Raw genomic sequence first — 27,402 nt, forward strand, 5'->3', positions numbered from 1 at the left:
GTATTTACTCCTGTCTCTATAGCTTATGAACATGACATTTCCTCTGCTTCCAATATTTTTCCCTTACTTCTTTGCTTCAGATAATATTTATTGAGTACTTACTATGTGCCAGTTGTTGCTCTAAATACTTTATACACATCAACTCCTTTTATTCTCTCAATACGAATAATAATAGGACCCACCTAGCGCTTCTGAGAATTCAATAACTTACAATTTGGAAAGCGCTTAGGACACTACACAGCTCATAGAAACTGCTCGAGAAGTGTTTGCGAAACGATTATATGAAATAGATTGTATTTGTTATTCTCATTTGACAGATGAGGTAATGGAAGCAGAGAGAGATAAGGAACTCCCAGGGACCATCAGTTAATAAGTGGTTGAACAAAACTTTAAATAACAGCAGTTTAACTCCAAACCTGCATTCTCAACCATGCTTAACCACTAGACTCCACTACTTCTCAAAGATATGCATGGATTGTTCCTTCAACAACTTGACCTGAAACACCTCCTCTAAGACGTTTCCAGAATTTCTAAATGTCCACATACTAGACTGAGGCTTCTCGAGTATCCAAACCACGTTCTGTCACATAGTCTTCTCCTACACTGATCCACACACAGCACATGCACAGTAGATGGACGAATGCCCATATAGATTGATCGTCTTGGGAGGATAATGTAAATGATAACGTTTTAACTTTAAAAATTTAACAGACATACATTGAATATTTTACACTTTAAAGATATAAATATCTGTTCAGTTTAATTATCCTCTAATTTATTTCTATTTCTGAGGAGATAATACTTACATATCAATGACCACTTTTTCTGCCCTGATGGTCTTATATTCATATTTTTGTACTTTGGGGAAGATATATACTACCATCTTTACAGACTTGGACTTATCCTCCAGTTCTACCAGTGTGAGTGGTACTAGCATTGAGTTCTGGAAAAACTACTTAACATCTATGAGTTTCAGTTGCTTTAGCTTTGAAACAGGAATTCCAGTGACTTCTTATAAAGTGGTGGGGATGAATAAATAAAATAAAACAATAGTGGGCACAAAGTAAGCATTGGATAGTAAGCATGTAAATTGCTTCACAGGCTTTTATAAGAAAGTGACATATAAATTTAAAACCAGGGACGCCTGGGTGGCTCAGTCGGTTAAGCATCTGCCTTTGGCTCAGGTCATTATCCCGGGGTTCTGGGATCAAGTCCTGCATTGGGCTCCTTGCTCAGCAGAAGCCTGCTTCTCCTTCTGCCTGCTGCTCCCCTTGCTTGTGCTCTCTCTCTCACTTTGTGACAGATACATTAATTTGTTAAATCTTTAAATTTAAAACCAATTAAACATGCAAAAAAAGTTTAGCTATAAATTTATTTGAGCTGGGTATGTTAAGTTTCTTTATGTTTTTATCCTTCTAATACTAAAGTGGAAATGTATTTGCATTGCTTATATACACACCGACTGTTAGAGTTGGGACAAATAAGAGAAAAATTTAGAGTAGAGTTGGGAAATCAAGTTGAAAATTCAAATTTCTGAAAATAATAAAAAATCAGATGAGAGTACCTCTAAGACTTCTCTAACAACAGCCTCCTCCAAGTCATACGGTCTACAGTGTTTGGTGATTTGGAAATCTCTACATATTCTTGGTTGGGATGTATCCACTTCTGGGTACAGGGCCAAAGAAAGAAACTTTCTGGTTCTTATTTCTAAGAGTGATGCTACAGGTCAATATTGCCCAAAGTGGAGCATGACGGGAATAAGCTCTGGAATGGCTTTTAATATACTGGATATGCTAGAGGCTTGATTGCCCTAATGATGGATTATTGACAAAGTGTATTGCTGTGATGCATTTTTAAAAACATACGTTTACTCCTATAAGGTGCTGTTCCAGTCTGTCTCAGTGTTCAGTGCATTTGTTTTATTTGCGTAGATTATCCCTGTCCCAGAGCATTCTAGCCATAATATGACACAATCTGCTGACTTACTATGAGTTCTGCTTCCCTTCTAAAAAATCCATAATGAATATTTATGAATCTAAATTCAATATAGGTCTTCAAAATAATAAATAAATAAATAAATACATGATAGTGCTTCCATGCTTTTAATGTAGTTATGAAATGGAGTAGACCTTAAGATTTGCCATTAGGTTTTAAAGAATGGTCAGCTCAGAGTGAAGCCATCTATGGGGCATGAATAATGAGAAGGATACAGCAATAATGCTTGAAGGGAAAGAAAGGAGATAAAAGGGAGGGAGTGACGGGGTGGGGGGAGAACAGATTGGAAGATAGAAGAAAATAATAGCTTTTCTAGTCAGATATAAACCAGAAGCCAAATTTGAAGAAAACTCTACATTTTCCCAAGTCATGTTCCTTATTATTTTAAGGCATGGCAGTCATTTCATCTCATTTAATATTAATTCAAAAAGCCAGTCAATGTTTGGCTTAGTCTGACCTGTCATTTGTAATTTTTAAAAAAGAAAAAAAAAAACCACAGCCACACAAAAGCACGTTCATATTGTTTGATGTGCTTAAGATGATCCAAGAGCTTAAGCACTTAAACCACTGTAGCTCTTTCTCAAAACTCCCGATGAAGTTTCGACATTTTCCTTGTTGCTGGATGTGTTCTTCGGGCTTCTATGGAGAAGCAGCTACTCAGAAGCACCATCCTGGTAAAACAACAGTTGAGAAAGAAGCACCAACAACTGCAATACAAATCTGACATGTTTTCCTTTCCCTGGCTTGCTGACAACCCTCAGGAAATGAAACATGTGGTTTTGATGAAGGAGTGCCTTAAATTTTAATGTGGCATTGGCCTATTGTAGGATCCCTAAAGGTCCATGGGCAATGCACTAAAAGGGAACTAACAGCCCAGAAGGAAAAACCAGTGGAAAGATTAGTTATACACAAACATTCTGTAAAGTGCAAGTTAGAAATTGGGTTACCTTACATGGAAATACAACACTGCCGATAGTCTTCTGGTTCCTATCACAGATTCTCCAAGGCAGCATTGAAAATGAATCACATAAATAATATGTCTTGTTCATAAACCCAGACATGATACAACAAGGTCGAACAAGTAGAGGGAGAAAGAAATGCAGTGGTAATAGGACCTCGTGTCTAATGCGGTCCTCTTCATCTCGGTTATTGGCATCCCTGTCTACTCCATTGTCCAAAATAGGAACCACAGAATAACCTTTACGGTTTTACCTTCATGAACACAACATGTCCCCATCTATTCACTGAACTCTATCTATTCATCTTTACATATGCCTCCCCCAATCCCTCTGTTGCCAGAATTATCTTCCTATAACACACATATCAGATGATTACACTTGCTAACCTGTTGATAACTTCTTGTTTCCTGCAGGATAAAGTCAAAACACCTTTTCATGGTAGTCAGATGGCTCCAAGTTACCTGCCATCCCAGTACCCTCCCCTAATATTCTGTCCTATACTTCAGCTTCCTTAATCACAACGGAAACCTGAGTTCAAAGCCATTTCTCTGCTCCTAAACTGTGTTTATGTTGTTTCCTCCTACTCTGCCTTATAAAGTTTTACTCTTGATCATGGTCAGCTACCCTCTCCTATCTGGAGCAGAACCCTCCCCCAAGGCAAGGCAACATCTCCCCATTTGGTCCTTCAGTAACTTGGCATGTATCTCCATTCATCTTTGAATTACAAAGAGAAGATACACCATCCTTACACAGAAGCACTGCAACAATTCTGTTTATCCATTTTTTAAGGAAAAAAGATCTCCTTTGAATTGCCTTCACTGTATCTCTGCAAAATACCACACGCACAATCTGAAGTTTCCCAGGAGGACATTAAGTTGGATTTCAGAGCATGTAGTGTCATTCTGTCCACTCTTTGGAATGGACAAAGAACACACATAAGCTTGACGGGCAAATGACCCGGAGAACACTTGGTGGGCAATGACCCCGAGAAAAGAGAATGAAGCTTCTAATGCTCACAAAGAAGAGCTAAATGAGAAAGATATCCCAGATGGTGAAGAAGGAAGCATGTATATGAGAGAAGAAGAAAAAAAAAAAAAAAAAACAACTTCATTTTAATCATGTGCTATCAGACAGACAGCCATCAAGAGGGGCCCTGCCTTTGCTATGACTGATCTTTCTCAGTAATTCTCCTAATTTAGGGGCCATTCCAGATTCTGGGTTCTTTACTCCAAATTTGCCAAAAAACAAAAGGAAACTGCTGTTGCTGAGCAAAACAAGGGAAAAAAAAAAAAAACAAACCACTTTTGGAGTGAGATGTAAATGATAACCCTAAAATTAGAGAAATTGGAATCTGTCAGTTTTAGTTCGGTGCTTTTCATTCTGCAGAGGCAGCATGGACTAACTCAGACCTGTTCTGAGTTAGTCTATCCCGTTCTGCGATCATTTGGGTATGTTAGGTTTTCAACTACTCTAAACATCAAGATTCTAGCTCCTGATAGGATCAAGATAATAGGAACCAGGAGTTTCCATAATATGATTTCAAGGAGTCTCCATCACATTCTGTTCTCTGAAAGTCAATTCTTAAAATGGTTCTCATTATCAAAGACCCTGAAACACCCAGGTGGCATCATATTTAAATTTGCAGGGACGTTATTGTAATCTCAGCAGTATCCGGCAGTCAGCAAGAAGGTGGTATAATGGACTATAATCATTTTGCACAGAGTAAGGACAGGTCTAGCAGAAAATGTTTAATTCTAGGTGATGGCTCCTGCAGAGTCAGTAAAGGGCACGTACTAATAAGGAACTGCACAAAAGTACCCGTGACGACATGCTCGTTGGAAAAAGCAAGCTCAGCAGATTGGCCACAGCTAATAGAACCATTACTGCTGCCTGTCAAGCTATGAAAAATACCAAAGGACGGGAGCATCGGACTGAAAGGAATACGAAGGTAGTAAGGAGATAGCAACCACAATAAAAAGAGATAAATCAGGACACCTGAAACACGCCTCTATCTTTCTGTTGGCTGAAAGTTAACCATGACATCAAATCCAACATGGTTAATTATGTTAACCATCTATCAGAACTATCACACAGAAGTGTGCCCAAAAGCTTGCTCAGGACAGTCACCACATTTAATATGCTACAAATATCACTCTCTGCAACCAAATTCTTCACTGTATTACTATCAGTCCGAAGCTCACTTCTAGGCATGGCTGTACTGTCTTCTGCTACTACATCCAGACTTTAAGGCTCAGATCTTTGTTATGTAATGCTTACTTTTCGTTTTTCTTCTTACTCCTGTAGAAAATGTAAAGCCAGGCAAATGAAGGGAAGGAATGCAAGAAAAGGACTCTGTAGCTTTTAAAAAGGAATGAATTATTCACTCTCTTTCTAAGGCCTTCTGCTACCACTGGAAGAATGAGGGTCACACAGATTCTCTACACAACTGGGAGCTAGACCAGGAGTAATGCCAGGTTCCTAAAACCTGGGGTAGGTGGCCATCTTCCTGTAGGTGCTCATCAGCACTCTGTAATAAAGTAGAGTGACTGTGCAATGACCACAAGAAGCACCGACACTTAAAAGCCACGTACTTGAAATGTCTCACTGAAAATATAAAATTTTAATATAAAGAGGTACAAGCACAAAATGACTAAACCAAGACAGATTCATAAAAATGCACACAGTATCCCCATAGGAATGCAAAAGAGCTATTTAAGGCTTACAGTACCATTTATCAGCCAGGAAAATAATAACACAAACAAAAGATGAAAACACAACACCTGACCTTTTATACAGCTCACTGTTAGTCTGGGCCAGGCTTTGGCTGTTCAATGCAATACAACAATGAGAAAATGTTTCTGGATGGGGCGCGTGACATTCCAAGCCTAGCATTCACTGGCTTGCACCGTAAAACATTTACAATATCCGATCCCCAATTATTTTGAGTAAAACTGAAATTAAATAATAGAAGATCCCTGCAAATAAATGTAAAAGCAGGTGTTCTTTGAAAATGAATTTGCTTGAGTTGGGTGTGAGGGCGGTGAGGGCCCCTCCCAAGACCTCACTACCAAAGAGTTTAATTAATCATGCCTGGAAGAGAGAGGATACTCTTGGTTACTGGCTTGCCCTTTAAGAACTTACTCTATGTTATCACCCAATATCTGAGATACCCATCCTTTGCCACCATCAGTTACTATACTGTTTCATAATGGGGCTTAACTCGATTTATCTAACTCTTAATTTAACCGTTAATAAAAACTGAGCATCAAGGAACATAGCTCACAAGGTTCAGAATAGTGCCTCTGGGATACACATTTTATCCTTCCCACTGTTTCTATTCTGGTTACATCAGTATGCAGAAGCCATTTCAACTGATATTCCTAGACACAATAACACTGCACATAGAAGGATATGTTTGGGTATAAATAAGGAGATTCAAAGTCTTGCAATTCATACATGCATATGGCACCAGTATGGGGGATATCCTGGGCATCCATGAACACAGGTCATTTGTCACTGGAGGTTATGAAGGAAATCCCAGAAGAAGCACAGTTGTCTCTCTGTTTAAGTTTAAGAAGACAAGTGTATTTGCAGCAGAGGAATGTTCTCTTATATATATTTCAGTCCAACCTGAGTGGTGAGAACTCTTGAGTGGACGGGGCTATTTATGCCCTGCATCTGACTTAGACCTTGGGAAGGCCACAGTCGTTGGCTTTATCTCTAAACTAGTCCAGCCACATTTGTATTTTCTGGACATGGGCCAAGCTAGAGACACACTAAACACATGAGTCAAGGGCACATGTGGAACTACACACCCTCTTCTCCTCAGATACCGAGATTGGGCTGACCTCTTTCCTCTGCATGACATCAGCCCCTCTGGAAGCCTAAAACTACAAGGAAAGGGATGGAAGTCTTAGTTTGGACCCATGGTTGGCTGAGAACACAGAGAAATCACTTTGGGTGATTTCCCAGTGTTGGCAGATGGGGTGGTAAAAACCTGGTCTTTGGAATCAGACAGACTTGAGTTTGAATCTAGTGCTGCCATTGACTAGTTCCAAGGTCACAGGGCAAGTTATTTAACTTCATCTGTAAAATGGGCTTAACGGTGCCAATCTCACATTGTGACAATTCATGAATCCTAGCCCAAATGCTTGCTGGAGGAATGTGCACTGTCCTAAAGAGGCTATAATATCAAAACTTAAGCATTGGTCCATACATATATTTCCTTAATGAGGCCTAGAAATACATTGAGCTGTGAGGAGAGCAGTGGTCGGAACATGGACTTAAATCAACCCTGCAAAACTCTGTAATGACCTCCAGAGTTTTCTTCACTGTTGTTCCTCTTTATAAATATTGAATTCCTTCATATGTCATCTCCAGGAAATCCCTGTTGTCGGCTGTGTTTTTGCAAACATGCCAAATTATATGTCCATATTCATATTACACAATGTCCACATTCATATTACAATGTGTTCCTGCCTACAACCCCATTTGCTTCAAAATGAACTGCAAATTTGATATTCTGGTAGCCATTTTTACATAAGATATGTTGGTGCAGTTGGTTATAATTTACATAATCTCAAAACTTCTTTCTTCCTTAAGAAAAAAAAAACTCATGTTGTTTACTTAGAATAAGTTTTTTTCACGGTAATATGCTCCATTTCTCATCAGAATAATATATTACTATTTTTAAATCTATTTGAATATGATCTGTCATATTTCACGTGTTGTTGCCCATATGGTTCTTCATAGGCAAGTGATGGTCAAATACACGACTGCCTGTAGAACATTCTTTTTTCAATGTCAAACAAATATGAGGAATCATTCGGATTAATATGTCACTTTTTAGATAGTCTTCAAGGATGCAAAGAGAACTGTTTTCATTTAAAAAAAAAAAAAAAAAGCCTGAATCAAAATTATGAAAACAAAGATAACTAAGGACTCACAGTGCTTCTGGGGCTTTTTTATACATGGAGACATTCCCTCAACAGAAAAAAAAAAAAAAAAAAAAAAAAAAAATATATATATATATATATATATATATATATATATATGTGTGTGTGTGTTATATTTTTTTTGCAACTTTGGGCCTGTTTTGAAAGTGTTCATATTATTTTATCTTTTTCTCTATTCTGTGTTATTTTATTTGTTGTTATTTTATTGTTGTTTCAATAAAAGATTTTCCTATTTTCAAACTATCTAAAATTGTTAATTGAGATAATTCCAAGAGTATTATTTTAAATGTTAAATCTCAACCTGTTAGTACTCTTACTATCTTAATCGTTGTGGTCAGTGTTTTTAGGAGAAGTCAAGATGCTACTAATGTATTTGGAGCACACTTAAAAGACTGAGAATGTTGCTGATAGATTCTGTGCCTCCATCCAGGCTTTATTCACAACTTGTTTATGGTAAACTATCTCTGGTAAGCTCACTCCCAGGCAGAAAAGGCCCCATTCCCCACATTCAGCCCCAACCCCTTCCAAAAATCTTTCGAATAATTTTCTGGAGGATTTATTTTCCAAAAAGAGATTAGCTCTTAGGTCAAGCTCAGTTACAGGCATTTATTCACCATACCTTGCTAGAGAAAAGTTTTATATACTGAAAATTATTTAAGCAAAATTCACCAAATAAATGATTTCATAACCCAGTTTAGCTTCATTATTCAAGGAACTATCATAACATAACACCCCCATCAAATTAGTGGCAGGGAGAGACAATCTGAAGATGAATCATTTAACATGTCCTTAGCCAAACAGCAATAGAGTCTATTTTTACTTTATCTATTCAATTTCCCCCTAACAATGTGAGATTCCTGTACAAGCACAAAGCCATCTGCACTTAATTAATCACACAATCCACCCAAACATTATCAGATCCTAAGAGGATGAAAAAGTACATATATATATATATATATATATATATATATATATATATATATAGTTAGTTAGTTAGTTAAAGTAAAAGTTAAAACGTGTGTGTGTGTGTGTGTGTAGTTAAATAAAGTCTTCATGTAATACATTTAAATCAGGGCATAGCTAAGTGATCTAAAAAAAACAAAAACAAAAACAAAAAAAAAAAACCACAGCTCCGCCAACCAGTTAAGTCTCTAATTTCAAGGCATCAGTACAGACAGCCAGACATGGACTCCCCATCATTCCTTTTTATCCTCTTAATACTGATTTTGCTCCCCAAAAAACAGTTTACATTGAAGGTCTTGGTATATCTGATGGGAAATTTCTAAAAGAGCTCATCCATTATGAGGCATGGCTTATCTATCTTCATAAAGAACAAGAAACAAATCACCTTCAGAGAAAAACAACAACAAACAAAAACCCACTCATTAGTGTTCTGTGTTCTGTGGGCCATAGCTCAGCCACCTGTCTCATCCTGTGACAACAGGAATGATGTACTCTGAAAAGTGCCCTTCCTTTTCCAGTCAGCAGATAGAAACCCAAAATGGTTAGGAATAGAAATAATTACAGTAAAAATCAATAAGATTAAGTTTTACAACTATAGATAGAGGGGAAGAAGAAGATGTTATAAATCTCACTGTTGGGCTCCATTTTGCAATCTTTCCTGCCAGTAATCCTTTGGTTTCCAGGTGTTGTCATGCTTACTTGTTAGTCATATTATTCCTTCAGGGTTCCTTGGTTCCCTGAGATCATTAAGCTACAAATATTAAAAAGAACCTGTCCTGGGAACCTGGTGTTCTAGATTCTGATTTTGACTCTACCAGAAAGAGTGGGTAGGTCTGAACCAGGGGCATTAGATAGATGCTCCCCAAAGTATTTATCAGTAAGGAAGTCCTAACTGGCCAGTTCTGTGGGGGTAAATCTGAAGCTTACTATGGCTATCTGGTGACATACACATATATATGAAATTAATTATGACAAATGGAATTGTTGGGTTCTTCTCAAAGGGAAAGGGCTGCTCTCTCATTGTAGAAAGAAATCATCCCGTGTTGGGGAATTAACAATAGCCAGTCTCAAGCTATGGAAAAAAGAAGAAGAAGAAAAAAAAATCTCACTTTCTGAGTCCCAAAGCCTTCCTTCGAGTTGATATCAAAAGTGTTGAAGACATTAAATAATTTTTCTTCTCAACACGACACAAATTAACGAGTACCCACTCTTGCCTAGGCCCTGCCATAGATACAAAGTATATGGCAGTGAACAAAAAAACACACAAAAATTCCAGAGCGCCTGAAACTTACATTCCAAAGAGTGAGAGACAAATGAGCCAAATTTATTTTGTAAGTATTCTACACACACACACACACACACACACACACACACACACACACACACACGATTCTTATATACATACTTGCATTCATGCATACGTACATACATATCCCAAGTGGGTTCAAAAGGAAGAGGAGAAAGGTGGGTTGTTTGGGACCAGGAAGAAAGTGCTATTTAAAATAGGGCAGTGAAATCCTCACTGCTCACATGACCAGAAGGAAAAAGGCTGAGCTATGTGGGAATTTGGAAGAAACACCCCAGGAGGCAGAGCAGATTTAAGGATTCTGAGGAGGAAGTGAACCTGGCCTTGTCGCAAGAACAGGGAAGAGGTAAGTGTGGCTGAACCTGAGTGAGAAGAATGTGGTCAGAGGTGTCTTTAGAGATGTAAGTCAGATCATGCATGGTCTTGAAGCTTTGGGTTTTAACTTGAAGTGAGATGGGTAGTCGCAGGAGGCTTCTGAACAGAGGAGTAATTTGTATCATATTTTGCAAGAATTACTCTGACTACGGTTTTAAAAATAGATTGTAGCAGGGGTCAGGGTTAGAAGCAAGGAGACTTATTAAGAGTCTTTAGACACTTTTTACCATGCAGAAGAGATAATAGAAAATTAAACAAAACAATGCAACAGCATGCACGCCCCTGTACAAAAACAAAACAAAACAATAAAAGCTTTTTAACAAAACTTCCCAGCATCCTGAAAAAATGTAATCACTGACCAGTTAATTTTCTCATAGTTTGAATACTCATATTGAAAGGGAAAAGCCAATGGGGGATTTAAAAATGCAAGTTCTTTAACAAATTATATAAGTCCCTATTCCTTTATTTGCTTTATATCATTCCTACATCTATTTTTCTACACTTACTGAATGAAATTCATAAAACAGATACAAGCAGACAAAAGGAAAAACTGAAATCCAATTTTTTTTTTTTTTATGTATCATGCAGCCTCTTTTTCCTTAGAATACACTAATAATTAAACTAAGGCCTAAAAACTCAATTTAAAATACAAAAATAATATAACTATTCAATGTACTGAAACATAAAGAAAGGATAGAAAATTATTAAGCACTGTGAGTAAAAGTCTCAGAAACCATATTGTATCGAGCCCTCACAAAATCCTATAAGACAAATGGAGATGAAAAACGTGAAGCTTCAAGATGTTACATAATAGAGAAAGTGATATCAGGCATAGATTCAGATTCAGTTGTCTAGCTCTAGATTCTCTTATATCACAGCTGCCATGGTCTTTCTTGAGGCATTTTTTTTCCTATAAATTTTCTCAAAATAGAGATTGTGCAGCCAAATAACCTAATATCTAAGAATAGGCAGTATTGCCAATAACTTGTCTTGATTTAGCCAATCTGAACTCTATTGGTTTGCTCATTGTATTTCTGGAAAAGTGATGCAGGAATGAAGTGTTCTGCTAACTCACGATAAAGTAGACTGATGAGGTTCTTCTATATTTAAATGCAAGCAAAAGGCCTTTAATAAAAACCCTGAAGAGAAACTCTAAAGGTGTCCCCTTCCCCAGCTTTTTCTGATGAATGCCCTATTAGTATCTTTTCCCTCTTCTAACTCTTTACAGTAAAATCCTGATTTAAATTCACTTAATAAAACTTATCTTGAGAGGCAGGTATACATTTCTGTAAATTTTCATGGTTGGGAGAACAAATGTTCTTGTCCAAAGTATTTTGTCTTCCACTAGCAAAATGAAGAGATGAAAAAATGTTTCAAAAATAATTCTGAATTCCCAGTAGAAATAGGCACTTCCCACTCCCCAACTCTAAGAGAGGCAAAATATATCTCATTCTAAAATTTTACTTTATTTTGTAAAGAACTGCAATGTAGATTTAATTTAAAAGAAGCAACATAATTAAAGAGGAAAGTCCCTGCTTACATGTTTTAAAAGGTCAGTGTCAAAACTTGACACAAGAAAATGTGTTTCAAATTGCACCTTTTAAATTTAAATTCTGCTTTAACCATTCTCTACAAAGTCAGTCACTGCAGGAGAGGAGTACTTCAGGGATTTTAGAACTGAAAATATATCTTAAAGCAAAATATGCTACTAGCAGCATTATACAAAAACTCAAGAGAGAACCTGACATCATTTGAATTTCTTTAAATGTGTGCAATATATTTTAAAATACATTTGAAGCCCATTTGGCAAAACTCAACTGGATATATTTTTCTGAGTTTACTATAAAGGAAGACAAACAATATATTTAGAGGATAAACAAGACAACTAATTCATTTACAAAACATTGCAAATTAATAATTAATAATTAATCAGGATACTCTATGTAATTTAGAGGTCTGCTTAGTAATACATTGAATGAACCCATTTTCATACCTTTTCTCTCAAGTTCTATCTGTAGTGAGATACTGCATATATTTCCCTTTTTCATTATATCTTATACATACATGCACAGGCATATAAATATATATAATCTGTACTAACAAATAAAAATGCATGTATAGCATATAAATATATATAATGTGCTCTAACAAATAAAAATGCATGTATGTATTTATAGTCTTCCTATAACTTACAAGTTAAGCTTATTTTCTTTATTACTATAGTGCTATTTATTTCATGCTTGTTAATCTGTCTCAAAGCTGTACTCTCTAAGCCCACCTAGTACAGAGATAGTCTTACACTATTTTTTACATTCTCATCACGCCAAACATAATATAGGAAAGCAGATGCTAAATTCATGAGTCTTAATTAACACATTTGTTTTAATAAAAATTATGGAAAAAATAGATTCTAATCTACTCTTTTACCCTTATGTTGGGAATTAAATATGAAGAGCTAGTAACTTATTCCAAAGCCTAAAGAATATATTTAGTTAATAAATTCACATAAAGCTTATATCGTATTTTAAGCCTTAGCTATCTTTCACAAGGAGATAGGACCCACGTGATTTGTTTCCATATGTCTTCAGACTAGCTATTAAGCACAGTCCAATGAATATGAAACAAGAGTCAACAGAGATTTCTAAACATAAAAGGGCTTCCTCATAATAAAGAAAATTAAGTAGGTAAAGGAAATAATTTTATAGGTTAGGACAAGGTAAAACTACCACTGACAATGATGTTCAGAGAAGAAAGAATAAATAAAACCGAGTCACTGCTGCATTTCACACTGTTTTAAAACAATTCACGGAATAATGAAATCAACTAAGGAAAAATCATAACTAAGTGAGTGTAAAATAGAAATTCATGTGACTACTGAAATTTTTACTGTGGATTTTGTATGAAATTAAATTTTACAGAAAAATTTGGAAGACCATAATGACAAAATGTTCAAAGTTATTTAAAATGGCATTGGCCTACTCCTTTTACATATATACATGAATGCATTACACACTTAGTATATGAATACACCCACATAACCTATAGTTAAGTAAGAATATATAGGTAAACATAAATAGGTAATATATATATATATAAATAAATCTATAATATGTAAAATATCTAGTCAATATAGATGTAAATATAGATATTTACATGCATATGTAAACATTAGCTGTATGTACTATAAGTAAATTTACCTATGTCTAAAAATAGGTAATTAAAAACTGTGACATTAAAGTATATTTGCTTACCCAAATATGAGAAATAATAACATAGCAGAGGTTAAAATTTCATTGTAGGTTCAGACATAGATAATTCTAGGTATATGATTTTGAAAAATTTACCCAGTGCTTTAAAAAAATGTAAGCAAGGTGAAATTTACTCCACTGCTCTGTAAACCTGAGCTGAGAGTCTTTTCTCTACACTATAGGATGCAGAATTAGTGATATCATACTGTTTCCATTGTGTTTCTGTTTCCCCTATTAGGGCTATAAAATTCTTGAAGACAGGCACTGTGCCTTATTCAGCCCTACACCCCTTATCTTTAGCATAGTGTTTTGCTATGTCCATACTTTCTTAAATGAACAAATGACATTTACTTAGAGGGAACCAGAAGCTGATGGCATTCTTGCAAACTTACTCAATGAGTAACATCCCAAAATGAATAGTTCAATTTTAGTAATGCCTTGGTCTGCTTCCCTTGTAAAAATGTCAGAGTTGCAAATAAATATGCAACAAATGAAAAAAATGTTTTAAACACTAGATTTTTCTCCATGCTTAAAAACATTGGTTTCAATAACCAACAGTCCAACTACTTTTTCATCGGAGGGTATTGTATCCTCTAGGTTTGAAGATGATGCTATCACTCACCATAAAAATGGCACAGCCCTTTGGCTCTCCTACACACTCAGTATGATAGATATGTCAAAGTTCTATTCTGAGTAGAGCTAGAGTACGGGATTCTGATTGAGTTACCTCATCTGAGATGTGCTAACCACCAGAAGCCCCATATATCTTCACAATGCTTAGAATTATGTTTCCTTCATTTTCTAATTAAAGGCCTGATTATATTTATGACAGTTAGAGAATTTAATATGTGCATGTTTACTTAGTCAATAAATGAAATTCATCAGCTCATCTACTATTCACTTTTTATAATAATAAGAAAAATGGAAGTAGCCTTAATGTTATTCTCTCAAAGTAAATTACATGAATAATGTTTTCCCTTCCTTACATGAGAGGGGGAAAAAAAGAGAATACTGAGAATAGGGTTTAGAAAATGAGGGGAGAACATACCCTTCAAGGAATTGATTAAAGCTAGAATGGAAAAAAAAAACAACAGTTTATGTTAGACTGAAATTTTACATTATGCTCTAAAATTGTGAAAATAGTTTAACAGAATTCATCAGTATGAATCATGAAATGATTCACTTGTCAAATTTGGATTTTGAATTTTCCCTAGAAATTGTATTGACTTATCAGTAAACACTTATACCCTATATACGTAAGAATTCATATTTTGACTAGAGTGTTCAAGTAATCCTGTGTGAATTTCTAAGGGAAAGGTGATTTCATTATTTTAAATATAATTTTGAGATGTTATGGTGTTGATAACATTCCCAAAATGTATATGAAGAATGATAAAACAAAGAATGATAAATTCATAGGTACTGATAAGTAAAGATTTTAGGGCTTGAAGACAGTCTCCAAGTTATACTACCACCCACCCTACACCCAAACAGATGTCATGGACCAGAAAATCGAGAATCTAGTTCTAAAGCTTTAATTCTCATGAATCTTAAATTCTTAAAATCTTTAATTCTCAGGAATCTTAAAGATCCGGAAGCAGGTATCTTATTCCCCACTCTTGGAAGAGGCACATATTATCTCTTACATAACTTGTCCTTTGCATATACTTGCCTCTGTCCACTGAACTGAAAACTTTAATTAGGGGACATGATTTGTGGACCTATGAATTATTTCACTCTACTCTTTTGCAAGCCTGGGCCTCGGCTTTGTCTAATCTTGTCCTCTACCTAGTGAAATGGTACTATTATTTCAAGGCCCACTGCTAGTTCTCTAAATCTTTTCCTGACTTCCTCTGGTTTCTAATTGCCTCCAGAGAGAGCCAGCGTGAATTTCATGGACCCTGGGCTCTTTGGTCTTTGAGGAAAAATTTCATCGTTAGAAAATCTCTCAAAGTATATATTATAACTCTGTTGACATAAAGATGAATATGTTAATATTGCATATTAAAACATTTTATTTGTCCTAAAAGGCCCTTGTTTTTCTTCTGATTTTTAAAAGAAATGAAAACATTGTCATGGGTTCCTGAGAGTATTGTGGGTCCAAAGTATTTACTTGCCATGCCCAAGGAAAGACAAATCAACCTCAGTGCCCTCCCCCATGCCAGAGTTAAAGATTCTACGCTATGTTATCCTTAAAGCATTTTATTAGTACTCATCACTGTGCCAAGCAAGGAGCAGCCCCTAAGAAATGTTTGTTGAATATTGCTGGTCAATATTTCACCCTTTCTTAATAGGAAATTGATTATAGTTTTTACCTCCCTTGTAAGTTCCTCAAAGAAGGGCCAAGGTCTTATGCACTTCTGTGTATCTACAGACTCATAAATTATTTGGTATATGGTAAGTATCTATTGATTCAGACTGAATGAAATTGTGCTTATCTTTACAAACTCATAGCAGACATCACTGATTACCACTCTGAAAGAAATATTCTTTCAAGTAGAGAGTACAGCATCCTTTCCATTGAGAGGAATGTGTGAAGCTTCTGATTGTTCTTCAAATGTATTCAGTTGTCCCAACGTCAGATTTGACTTGAAAGGGCCAAATAGAAATTATCCCTAGTGGTAATCCATTTCAAAGAGTCACCATTGGATTTTATGAGTCATGCCCTTATAACGCTATAGTGTCTTTACCTTGACTGCTAAGGTTTAGCCATAGGTCACAAGATGAAAATACAAAAAAGAACTGACAGAGTGAAAAGTTGTCTTACAAATTATAATTTAAAGAGCTTGCATCAATTATTTATTATATATTTGTATGTATGTTATAATGATAAAATTTATTTTTATCACTTATTTCCAATGAATTTATAAAAGCACAAAAAGAAATTAGGAACTTGTATGTGGGATAACTGCAGATCTATTAATTATTAGGTATTTAATATTATTCTATATGTACTTACTACTGTAAAATAAACTACAGGGGCGCCTGGATGGCTCGGTGGGTTAAAGCCTCAGGTCATGATCTCAAGGTCCTGGGATCAAGCCCCTCATTGGGCTCTCTGCTCAGCAGGGAGCCAGCTTCCCCCTCTCTTTCTCTCTCTGCCTGCCTCTCTGCCTACTTGTGATCTCTGTCTGTCAAATAAATAAATAAAATCTTTTAAGAAATAAAATAAAATAAACTACAGGGGGTCCTGGGTAGCTCAGTCAGTTCCATGTCTGACTCTTGGTTTTGGCTCAGGTCATGGCCTCAGGGATGTGAGATCGATCCCTGCAACAGGCTCTGCAATCAGTGGGCAGTCTGCTTGAGATTCTCTCCTTCTCCCTCTGCCTTTCCCTCCACTCATGCGCTCACTTGCTCTCTCTCAAAAAAAAAATTTAAAAATCATTAAAAATAAAATAAACTATTTGTACACTCACTCATTTCACTGACATGTAATAAATGTCTGTTACAGATATCGTAGCAGGTATGAAGAAGGATATGTTACAGCAAATCTCAGATTAGTGAGACAGGCAGTCCCTTGCATTACATTTAGAGGATGATCAGGAGGGGAGAACATTTATACCAGAGAAACAAATGAGGGGCTCCTAACTCTGATTCAGGATGCAAGTGAGAAGGAACTTCAGGTTTTTGTTAATAAAAATCATCAAATGACATTTCTAACTATAAAAGTCATGAAAAGAGAACTAAAAAAGCAAAGGATAAAGAAGAAGAAAAAAAAGTGACTTACAATCTTACCATAGAGACTTGAGCTACATACTGAAGAACAATGAAAAAGAGAATTTGCATTCCAGGCAAGTACAAAGGCAAAGAGGCGTGAGATGGCATCACAAAATCAGAAAGGTGCTAGAGCATTAGAGCAGGAGCATGGTTCATTTTATATATAATGTAAACCAGATCCACCCACTCTGCCTCTGTGGTCAGAGTCACTGGGAGATCAAAGGCAGGAAGGCAAGCAGGAGAATTGGTTTCTCCCTATGGGTCCATACAAAAGCCCCCCAGCCACAGGAGGTGGGAAGTTAGTGAATACTGACAAACCTCCAAGCGACCAGAGCTCAGAATAAAGCAGACTTAGAGCAATTCTACACGTTCTTCCTCCTCAGTAAGAAGATACTTCAGGCTAGGTGGACGATAAAGATTGTCCTATTTCAGAAGCCTGCGTGTGATAACCATCTCTGCCTTCTGTAAGGGACTGACTTCTACAAAACACGTTCACATTTTTTCATCGCTTTAATTCGTCATTTCAGCACTAAAGACTAGCAAGACTAGCGGAGAGATCATTTCCGGGCAGCGCGGGACGGAGTAGCCAGCGGCCCGCAGAGCAAGATGCCTCAATTGTACGGTGACTACTGCATCACATACCTCACCCGTGAGTCTCATTCTGTGATGAAGACACACCGCAGTGGTAGGAAACACAAAGAGAACGCAAAAGCCTAATATCAGGAACAGATGGAAGAGCACGCATAGAGCCTGATCAACAAAACCACTGCATTTCGACAAGAAAAGATATCTCTTACTCCATCATCGCTCCTCCTCCGGCAGGGACAATGATCTTAACTCGCGCTCAGTCTCCCAGTCTCCTCACGCTGGTATGATGCCAGGACCCCATACGGGGGACCCTTCCATGATGTCAATGATGGCATCATCCTGGGATGATGCCAGTGGGACCAGCTCCTGGAATGTGGCCGCCTATGGGAGGCCACATGTCAATGACTCCAAGGCCCCCAGTGATGAGTCCTCCCACCTGTCCCATGATGATACCCACCTGGCCAGGAGTGACTCAATTAGACAGATGGAGACGGGAATCTCTTTATATCCATTTTTTTTAAAGATTTTATTTATTTGGGAGAGACAGAGAGCACACAAAAGCAGGAGGAGGGGCAGACGGACAGGGAAAAACAGACTCCTTGCTCAGCAAGGAGCCCTACTGGGGACTCAATCCCAGGACCCCGGGATCATGACCTGAGCTGAAGGCACACACTTAACCAACTAAGCCACCCAAGAGTCCCTATACCCATTTTATATTACTTGTTCTACTTTCCCGGGAGATCACAGTGCTCTGACCTTGGGTGTTTTCTAACAACAGGACAAGGAAGTCTTGCTCCCTCTTTCCTATCAAAGAGAGAATAGTTTTTGCAGAGGAGTTAGTAGGACCAAAAAGAAAAAAAAAAAAAAAAGGAAAAAAGAAAAGAAAAGAAAAAAAAAACAATTTTCATTTGTATTGTGAAATGTGAAGGTAAAACGGTCAACTGTTTAGTTTACAAAATTTTAAAAAGTTTAAAAAAATGAAGACTAGCAGAGAGATTCTTCCCACTTGACCACCGCAAAAATGATGTCTCAGAGAAGGGCAAAGTTTTGCTCCAGGTCAGAGTTTCAAACTAGTAAGATCAGAACTAGCATTTCCCTTTCCCACTTTTCAGTGCAGAGACCTGGGTGTTCAAGGCCTATGAGTTCTATAGCAGAAAACACAGAGAATTGGGGTAGGAGGGGAGCTAATACTGGTACCCAGATTATTAATTTTGAACATTCCTTTTGTGTCTTAATTTGTTTAGATAATTCCTTTAATTTTCCCTTTTGTTGAGTATATGTAGCTACATCATTAATCCAATTTGATTTTTTAAGAGGTTAGAGGCTTAATAGGGAATGAGAAAAGAAATTATAAACTCTATTTTCCCAGACACATTTGTAAGCTTTTCAATAATGAGTGGAATATGAATATTTCATAATTGCATATTTTCTTTTTGGGGACCAATAGCCATTTAATATAGAAACCATTAATAGAATTACCAGATGGGTGCTTTATTTGCTTTTAAAGTGGTTACAAATAGTAGCAATTAGTCATTGATGAAGACCTCTAAGTTGAAAGGTTTTTCGTAATTCAGCACTATGATAATTTTTGGGTATCATCTGCAAAACAATAAATACAAAAACGTTTGTAAAAAGCAACATATGTCTTGACAATTTTCTAATTATCTGTGTGTAAAACACTCAATTTCTTCTGCACAGACGGAACTTTTCACATGACACATTTGTACTCCAAAGCCTACAAAAGATTACTAGAAATTAGTAAGCCCATATTTCTACAATTTGTTTTTATCTGATTCTACCCGGTTAGAGTCCGGAGTTATGTTTATTTTTCCCATAAGAAGAGGTAAATGCTTATATGAAAAACAGGGGGAGGATGGGTGTTGAACTGAAAGCTTGAATTTAGTCAGAAATAGAATTAGAAACTAGACTCCACACTTTTCAGTGAAAATAAGAGGGGAAGGATGCCAGATGGAAATCGGCCAACTAGTGTTCTTTTAGGAATTGTGCCTAAGTTATTCTGAAGGGGAAAAAAAATAAGAAGAAAGAGAGGGAGACCCCAACAGGATGCCCTGAAAAAGTTTTCTGCTTTACTTGTCAATAAAGAAGCAGGAAACAGTTATTACTCAAACATCTTAACAAGTCTGTAAAAAAATAAAAATAACAAAAATAACAACAAAACTACTGAATAGTTTATACCAGGCAATGCAATTTAGAGTGACTTTTCATGATATTTGGAATCTATCAATTATCAAGTGTACTATCTCACCAATCAGTGATTGATAACTGCATTTAACCCCTTCTCAATATGTTTGTTTATTTTGTCAGTACTGGCATCTCTTCTATCCATCCCACAGCCTTTGTACATGTTTGGAGCTCACTCATCGTCTGCAGACACCAACACGGAGACGCGCCTCCATGCCTGCCCACCTCTCCCTCCCACACCAGCTGAGAAAAGCAACCGCCCATGTCACTGCGGGCTCCCCAGAGAGCCCACTGCCACTGCACACGTTTTTGTCCCTTTGGAAAAAAAGGGACCTGAGTTGTTGAGATCTCTCTTGCTTGCAAGTCTCCAAAAAATTAGGCTCTAATCAGGCGTCTCGCTTTGGAATTTACAAAATATTCAAGATCAGAAAGCTTCTTTCCATTGGAATTTTGAAAACGTAGCAAAAATCACCAAATTTCTTTTTTTTTTTTGACAAATCAACGAAAACTGTGACAATATGTGCTGGGTTAGGTCTAGGAATGTAATATTGAGGCAGAACGCTTTGCTTCATCAGATTTTTAAAGAAGCAACCAGAATCCAGATATTTGTGCTTTCAGATTACATTTCGAAAGCCTAATTTCACATTCAAAGGCTTTGACAGGGGAAATCTTTCGGGCTGTTTGAGTGGCAGAAAAAAAGGTCCAAATGGTTTTGCTGACAGTGGAAGAGCTGAGGTCTCCAAGGCATGCTGGTTCCCAACCAGGGTATGCTTGTAGAACACTTTGGGAGATTGGATTTTATTCTCCTTGCAATGAAATCCACTGGAGAATTTTAAATAGTGGAAAGATATATTTGCATTGACACTTTAGAAGGGTCACTCCATAGGAGACTGTATTGTGAGCAGTCGAGGAGAACTGGAGACACAGCAGATGTTGGTGGCTTGAGCTACAATTTAGAAGATGATGTGGTGAAAAGTGGTGAGGTTTGGTATAGATTTCTGAGGTAAAGCTAATAGAAACTCCTGATGGATTGGGTGACATTGTAGAGGGAAAAGAGCAAAGAATGATCTCTGTTTTTTCACCCTGAACAAAGTAAGTGGTTATCAGTATTATTCACTCAGAACGGTTTATGAAGAGAGCAAATTAAGGTATTGGGTATAAAAGGAGTCATTCTGCCTTCAATCTGTTGTGTTTGTGATAGCACTAATACTAGCTTGGTTGAGCACTTATTCTGAGCCAAGTACATTTCTAAATACATATGTATTGTTTTAATTTATATTATTTACTTATTTAATCCTCCCAAGGACCCTGGGAAGTAGTTATTACTATTATTCTCATTTTACACATAAGAAAACAAAAGAAACGTGCCCCAGCCAGCCAAGCAGAATTTGGTGCCAGAAGCTACCGTATAACCACTGTGTACTCCAGGGGCGCCTGGGTGGCTCAGTTGTTAAGCTTCTGCCTTTGGCTCAGGGCATGATTCCAGGGTCTGGGATCTAGCCCTGCATTAGGCTCCTTGCTCAGCAAGAAGCCTGCTTCTCCTTCTCCCACTCCCCCCGCTGTGTTCCCTCTCTCACTATCCCTCTTTCTATGTCAAATAAATAAAATCCTAAAGAAAAAAAAAAAAAAAAGAACCACTGTAGACTCCTGCCTCTACCAGTGGAAAAGCCGAGTAGGTAGCTGTCCTGAGTATGGATCCCAGGGGGAGGTTTGAGATGGCGACATATGTAAACACAATCCTGCAGTACTGCATGATTTAGACATCTAGTTGAAACAGTATGGGACACTAAGAAGACAGAGTCCGCAATGGAAGAGGAAAACCAAGTGAATACGGTGATATGAAGCAGTTAAGGGAGAGGGAGTGAACAACTGTCCAAATGCCAAGATGTAGACAGGGAGACAGAATTAACCCCTGGATTCAGCATAATGAATTCTGATGACCCTGACAGAGCCGCGTCAGTGGAATGGAAGGGACTGAAGACCCATACAGTGGATTTTAAAAACTTTCCTATGTGAGTAAGTGGGGGATGACAATATACATGAAAGAAACCAGAAACACAAGGCTGTAACTGGAGGTGGTAGCTAAATCAGAGATGTGTGTGTAATGTGTGTGGTTATTTGGGTTCTTTGTATTTAAGGTAGGTTATAACCACATGTTTAAGTGAAAATTAGCATGACCTAGTAAGGAAGAAGAAATTTATCTACTAGAACATTTCTTAGGGTAAATGCAAATTAAGTGTCCTTGAATGGGAATTGCTTGCAATGACTTTTATGTTTTAGTCACATGGATATCACCACATATTAGAACACTGTTGAAAACACTAATCATCTTACTATCTCAGGGCGAAAAAGGAAGAGGGGCATTCCCTTGGACTTCTCCTCTCATTCTGGGACATTGTTCTATTATCTTAGTTCAATAAGTCCTACAAAGCCCCAACAATCAAACTGTCTAACTCTCTCTAAATCTTGCATCTATAAGTATTTCATCAATTTACTTGATTAATTTGGCTACTGGTTTGTTTGTTTTTTTTTTCTTTTTTTCCTTCTATCACTTGTCACTATGCTAGATAATCTGGATGAGTCACTCATCTATTTAGCTTTGGAATTCTTTTTCCCCTATATTCTAGTGATAATCACTTCTGCTCAGCTTTGATAATTCACACCCATAGATACAAAATGGACTGTTTCTAAACAGAGTGTTCTACTGTAATATGCATAATTGTGAAATTCTTTCCTCTAATCCCCTGTCCCACTTGTGCACTCCCACAAAAGCTTCAAACGTTGATGCCCTCCACTGCTTTGCCTCTCTATTTTCTAACAGTGTCCAATTCTTCTTGGCTTGACTACCCCTGACACCATACTATCATGGATGCAATTGATTCTTCCCTTCTTTGACCTCCTCTCACAGCTGCATTGCCAATCCCATTACCAAATCATACCACCATCTGTTTGCTCTCCTCCTCCTCCTGGACTGCCAAGAGTTACTGAGAAAATTGAATAACCACGCTGATTGACTCTGCTACAGATTTATGATTTCCAATGTCAGCTGAACTCTCAGCACTTAACAGCCCTGTTACTCACTCCTACTTGGCTGGTCTCCCCATTCTACAGAGCAGCTGTTCCCACCACACCCTCCTCAGATGCTCCCCTCTCACTTTCACTCCCCTCAACCTCAACACACTATTTCACCTTCTACTGCTGAGAAGATTATGGCCATCAGGCATGAACCCCTTCCACTTCCCTTCTCCACTTCTCCATATTTGCCTGCATCTTCACTCATTGGAACTTCATTTTGCAACTCAGAAGAATCCTCATTATTTTATCCATTTGACCTTTTGATTCCACTCCTTCCTGCCTCTGACAGGGTCCTATTTCATCAGTGGGCTTTCTCTTTTTTGTCCAACCTATAAACCTCTTTCTTTCAACCTATAAACCTACCTAAATTTCCCTATCTTGTAAAAAAAAAAAAAAAAAATCTTTCTTCATTTCTTCCACCACCAAACTGCTGCTTCCTTTTCTCTCCTGCAAGATTGTTGGCAAAATACCTCGCATTCAATGGTTCTGCTTACTTACAACTTTCTCCATGAAACCTGCTGTACTCTTACCCTGCCCCCATGCTGATGAATCTATTAGAAATGCACATAAAGGAGTCTTCTCTCACTCTTCAGTTTTGTTGTTGCAAGTGCTGGGAGTTTAGCTTTAATATCAATTTATTTACTTACTAACTGCTTAAATTTGGACAAGATATTTAACTGCTCTAAGATTTAGCTCCTTCACATTTAAACTGGGGATGCATGGGGTACTTTTAAGGACAGTCAAATTTCCTTTGAGCAAATTACTTTTCACCTTCTGGATTCCATCTGGTAAGACTGTTATTCAAAGTGTGTTGCCTCTCCTTAACCAAAAGATTGATAAGTCACAAAAAGACATGTTGGCATTCCCTCTTTGGAGTCTGAAAAGTAAGCATAGTGGTGAAATACATTAACATAATTGGCTTTAAGTCATTCTAGAAGTAGTATCTAAAGAGAGAGTTTACCAATTCCTACTAATCCCTGAATTTATCTCCACCTTCCAGAGCTGGAATAGACTTTTTTATTTTTTTTTCCCCTGAGCATGTTCCTTTATCTTTCACAGTACCTTGCGAGCTCCAGCTCATTGTCCCCGAAGTTATCTTTGATTTAGAATATTAAGTTATAAATTTGGTTTTTATTGGTTGAAAACAAGTTGTGTTATTAGTATTAAATGAGCTAATCTGTGTAATATTTTTTAGTGTTAAATCTAGTGCCTAATAATAGGTAAGTCAACTTTTGCTATTATAATAACTTTTGATATTGTTATTATTAGTATGTCTAATCCACTCTTACTGACACCGTTTCCATCTTTGCTTTTCATCACACAGCTTCTCCAGATTCCACATTTACTTTGGTTCTCCTTTATGTTATCCTCACTATGGCTCATCAAGATTGGCCCTTTGCCTCCTTCTGTTTTCACTCTGCCTGTATTCCCCCAGGAACTCATATACTTCTGTGGAGTCACCGTCACTAAACGTACATGAACTCTTTAATTCTTTCCCTTCCCAGTCTTATTCTCCTACATTTCAAATTCCACGTTTCCCCCCAAATTCCACTTTTTAATGAAAATATTAAAAATAAAAATCTGAAACAAAATTTTTTTTCCACCCCTATTTTCTCTCTCCTTTCTTCTCCAACTTCCAATCGTGTACCAAATATTTAACATCCTTCTGTCCATTCACAACTTGATCTCTCTCCACAGAAAGCATTGGAATCACTTGATGAGGCTTTGTCAGAATGTACTAGTTCCCTTACTAGTCTCCTTTTCACTGGTACTTTAACTATAACCTGACTTCCTTTCCATCAACAGAGCCATCATTCTAAAACACTTACGGTGTTATAACCCTGCTCGAAAACTTTCAGTGACCTTTGAGTACTTACAATATAAACCCAAACAGCTAGACATAAAATTCAAGGCTCTTCTTGAGAGAAACCAATTTGTTCTTTCCAGTTCATCTTGAGCCACCCATCCAATGTTTCCTATACTCTAACCACACTGGGTTATGTGACTTTTACCAAATATACAAGGAATTGTGATGTTTTCATTACTTAGCTCATGATATCTTCTCCAGTTGAAATGCCATTTTTCCCTGCTGAGTGTAAGTGAACTACTAACTATTACAAGGTTTGAATAAAAAGTTTCTTGTCATGAAACATTTCCTAAATGTCTTCACTTTGTCATCCTATAGCACTTATAACACATCTGACTCTCTTGGTTTGTTGAAAGCACTGAGAGTATCTTTCCCATATTTACATTCCCAAGCTCAAACACAGTTTCTGGGCTAAAACTTATATTCAATAATTATTATCAAGTAATTATTTCCCTCGGTTGATCTTCAGAATAGAAAAATACATTCTGAAATATACATATATAGACATATATATATATTCAAATATATATATTTGAATATATGCATGCTGTATGCGAAGGAAATATTTCAAAATATTTTATATAGATAGATATCTAGATAGACAGATAATATATGTGCCATCAAAATAATGTAACACGTTTATGCCTTTATACTCCATTGGGTAATGCTTCAGCCAGTCAGTACACGAGTAAAAGCAGACATTAGTATTCCTGATATATATTACTAATGGTATCAATAAAGGTAATATTCTGAATTCACAAAGCAAGCATTGAGAAAATCCTAAATTATATCTACTACTAAGATATTCTGACAATATGTTATATCAGAGGTTGTACCCTTTCATAGTGATATTACCTAGAAAATTTTAAGTCGTCACACCATAGGTAACAGCAACATTAAAGGCATGATGGCATTCCTTCTGAAACCTATCAAAAACAATAAAAATTTCAAGCAGAAATACAATCTCTTGTAAAAAATTATATGATGAATTATACTGAATATGATTTATACAGGATTTTACATAAATTTCATGATAAAGCATAAAGCAGGTATTTTGAAAATTGTGTATTATGAATGTGGATATTTATATATGGAATCGTGGGTGAAACACTTTGCATACATATGGTATGTGCAACCTCTGCCTTATGTGGAATCTTAAGATTGGCTCCAGTAACACAGAATAACTTTACAAGACACTTTTCTTGAAAGATTTAACAATATAAGTACCACAAATTAATCATTATTCATAGACCAGGAGTTCTATATTCTTGAAACACTAGATAACCCCTGGCAGGTTATGCACCCTTTCAGCTCTAAGAGAAGGAATCTGACTTTCCTTGATTGCAAGTCAAAGATCAGACAGCAAACATCCAGGCAGAAAGCATCTAGTCTAATAGAATATCTTTTAATTGGAATTAAAGGTGAAAAAAAAGAGAGAAAGAAAGAGTAACTCCACAGCCTGTACCCTTCAATATTGATGATCCTTAAAATTTCACTGTCATGGAACTGCCAGAACTGTCTTACTACAAATGAAATCCTATGAAGTATTATTTTTTTCAAATGAGAAGAGCAAATCCCATAAACTAAAGGACTGGGAAAATCATATCTGTCCTATTTGTGGCATAAATATATATTTTTAAAAACCGCAAAGAGCAAAAAGCAAACAGAAATAATTGAAAATGTTTTAATAATATGCTGTAAAATTTTAAAAAGGATGTAAAAATAAAAATACTTCTGGATAAGTTCTGAAATAAAATTATTATTATCAGCTTAGGGCTTGGGCAGTGAGTTCCGGCAATGATAGTAGTAAAAATGGATTTGGTGAGTGATGATTTCTTTAGTCTTCAGCCTCAAGATAGCCCCCAAAGCATGACTTTGAGATCATTGTTTAACATCAAAGAAAGTCTCTTTCGACCGTATTGGAGAAAAAGAATTTTATATTAAAATTACGCTTTGTACCTATCCCAGAAACATCATAAAGACTTGCTATATTGTCACACATAAACAGTTCAAGTTGAACTGAATATCATGTTCCAAGAATGGTTTCGTGCATATTGATTTCAGAAACCATGCATTAAAATATTTTTATTTTGGTATTAATTATAGTAACTCCTCTACTAAAGAAATAAATCTCTAGGGCAGAGCACTGTAC

At 36.7% G+C, this 27,402-nt stretch overlaps 1 protein-coding gene and 1 pseudogene across 2 annotated transcripts in view; one reads left to right on the forward strand and one right to left on the reverse strand.

The window, feature by feature from the left end:
- The window catches only part of LOC111149292 (protocadherin 7), a 431,882-nt gene that overhangs the window by 328,420 nt on the left and 76,060 nt on the right, over window positions 1–27,402 (reverse strand). The window lies entirely within an intron of this gene.
- LOC111149166 lies at window positions 18,125–18,627 on the forward strand (annotated as a pseudogene).

This window comes from Enhydra lutris, unplaced genomic scaffold, assembly GCF_002288905.1.
Source record: "Enhydra lutris kenyoni isolate GAN:26980312 unplaced genomic scaffold, ASM228890v2 scaffoldscaffold21, whole genome shotgun sequence".
Classification (NCBI taxonomy): domain Eukaryota; kingdom Metazoa; phylum Chordata; class Mammalia; order Carnivora; family Mustelidae; genus Enhydra; species Enhydra lutris.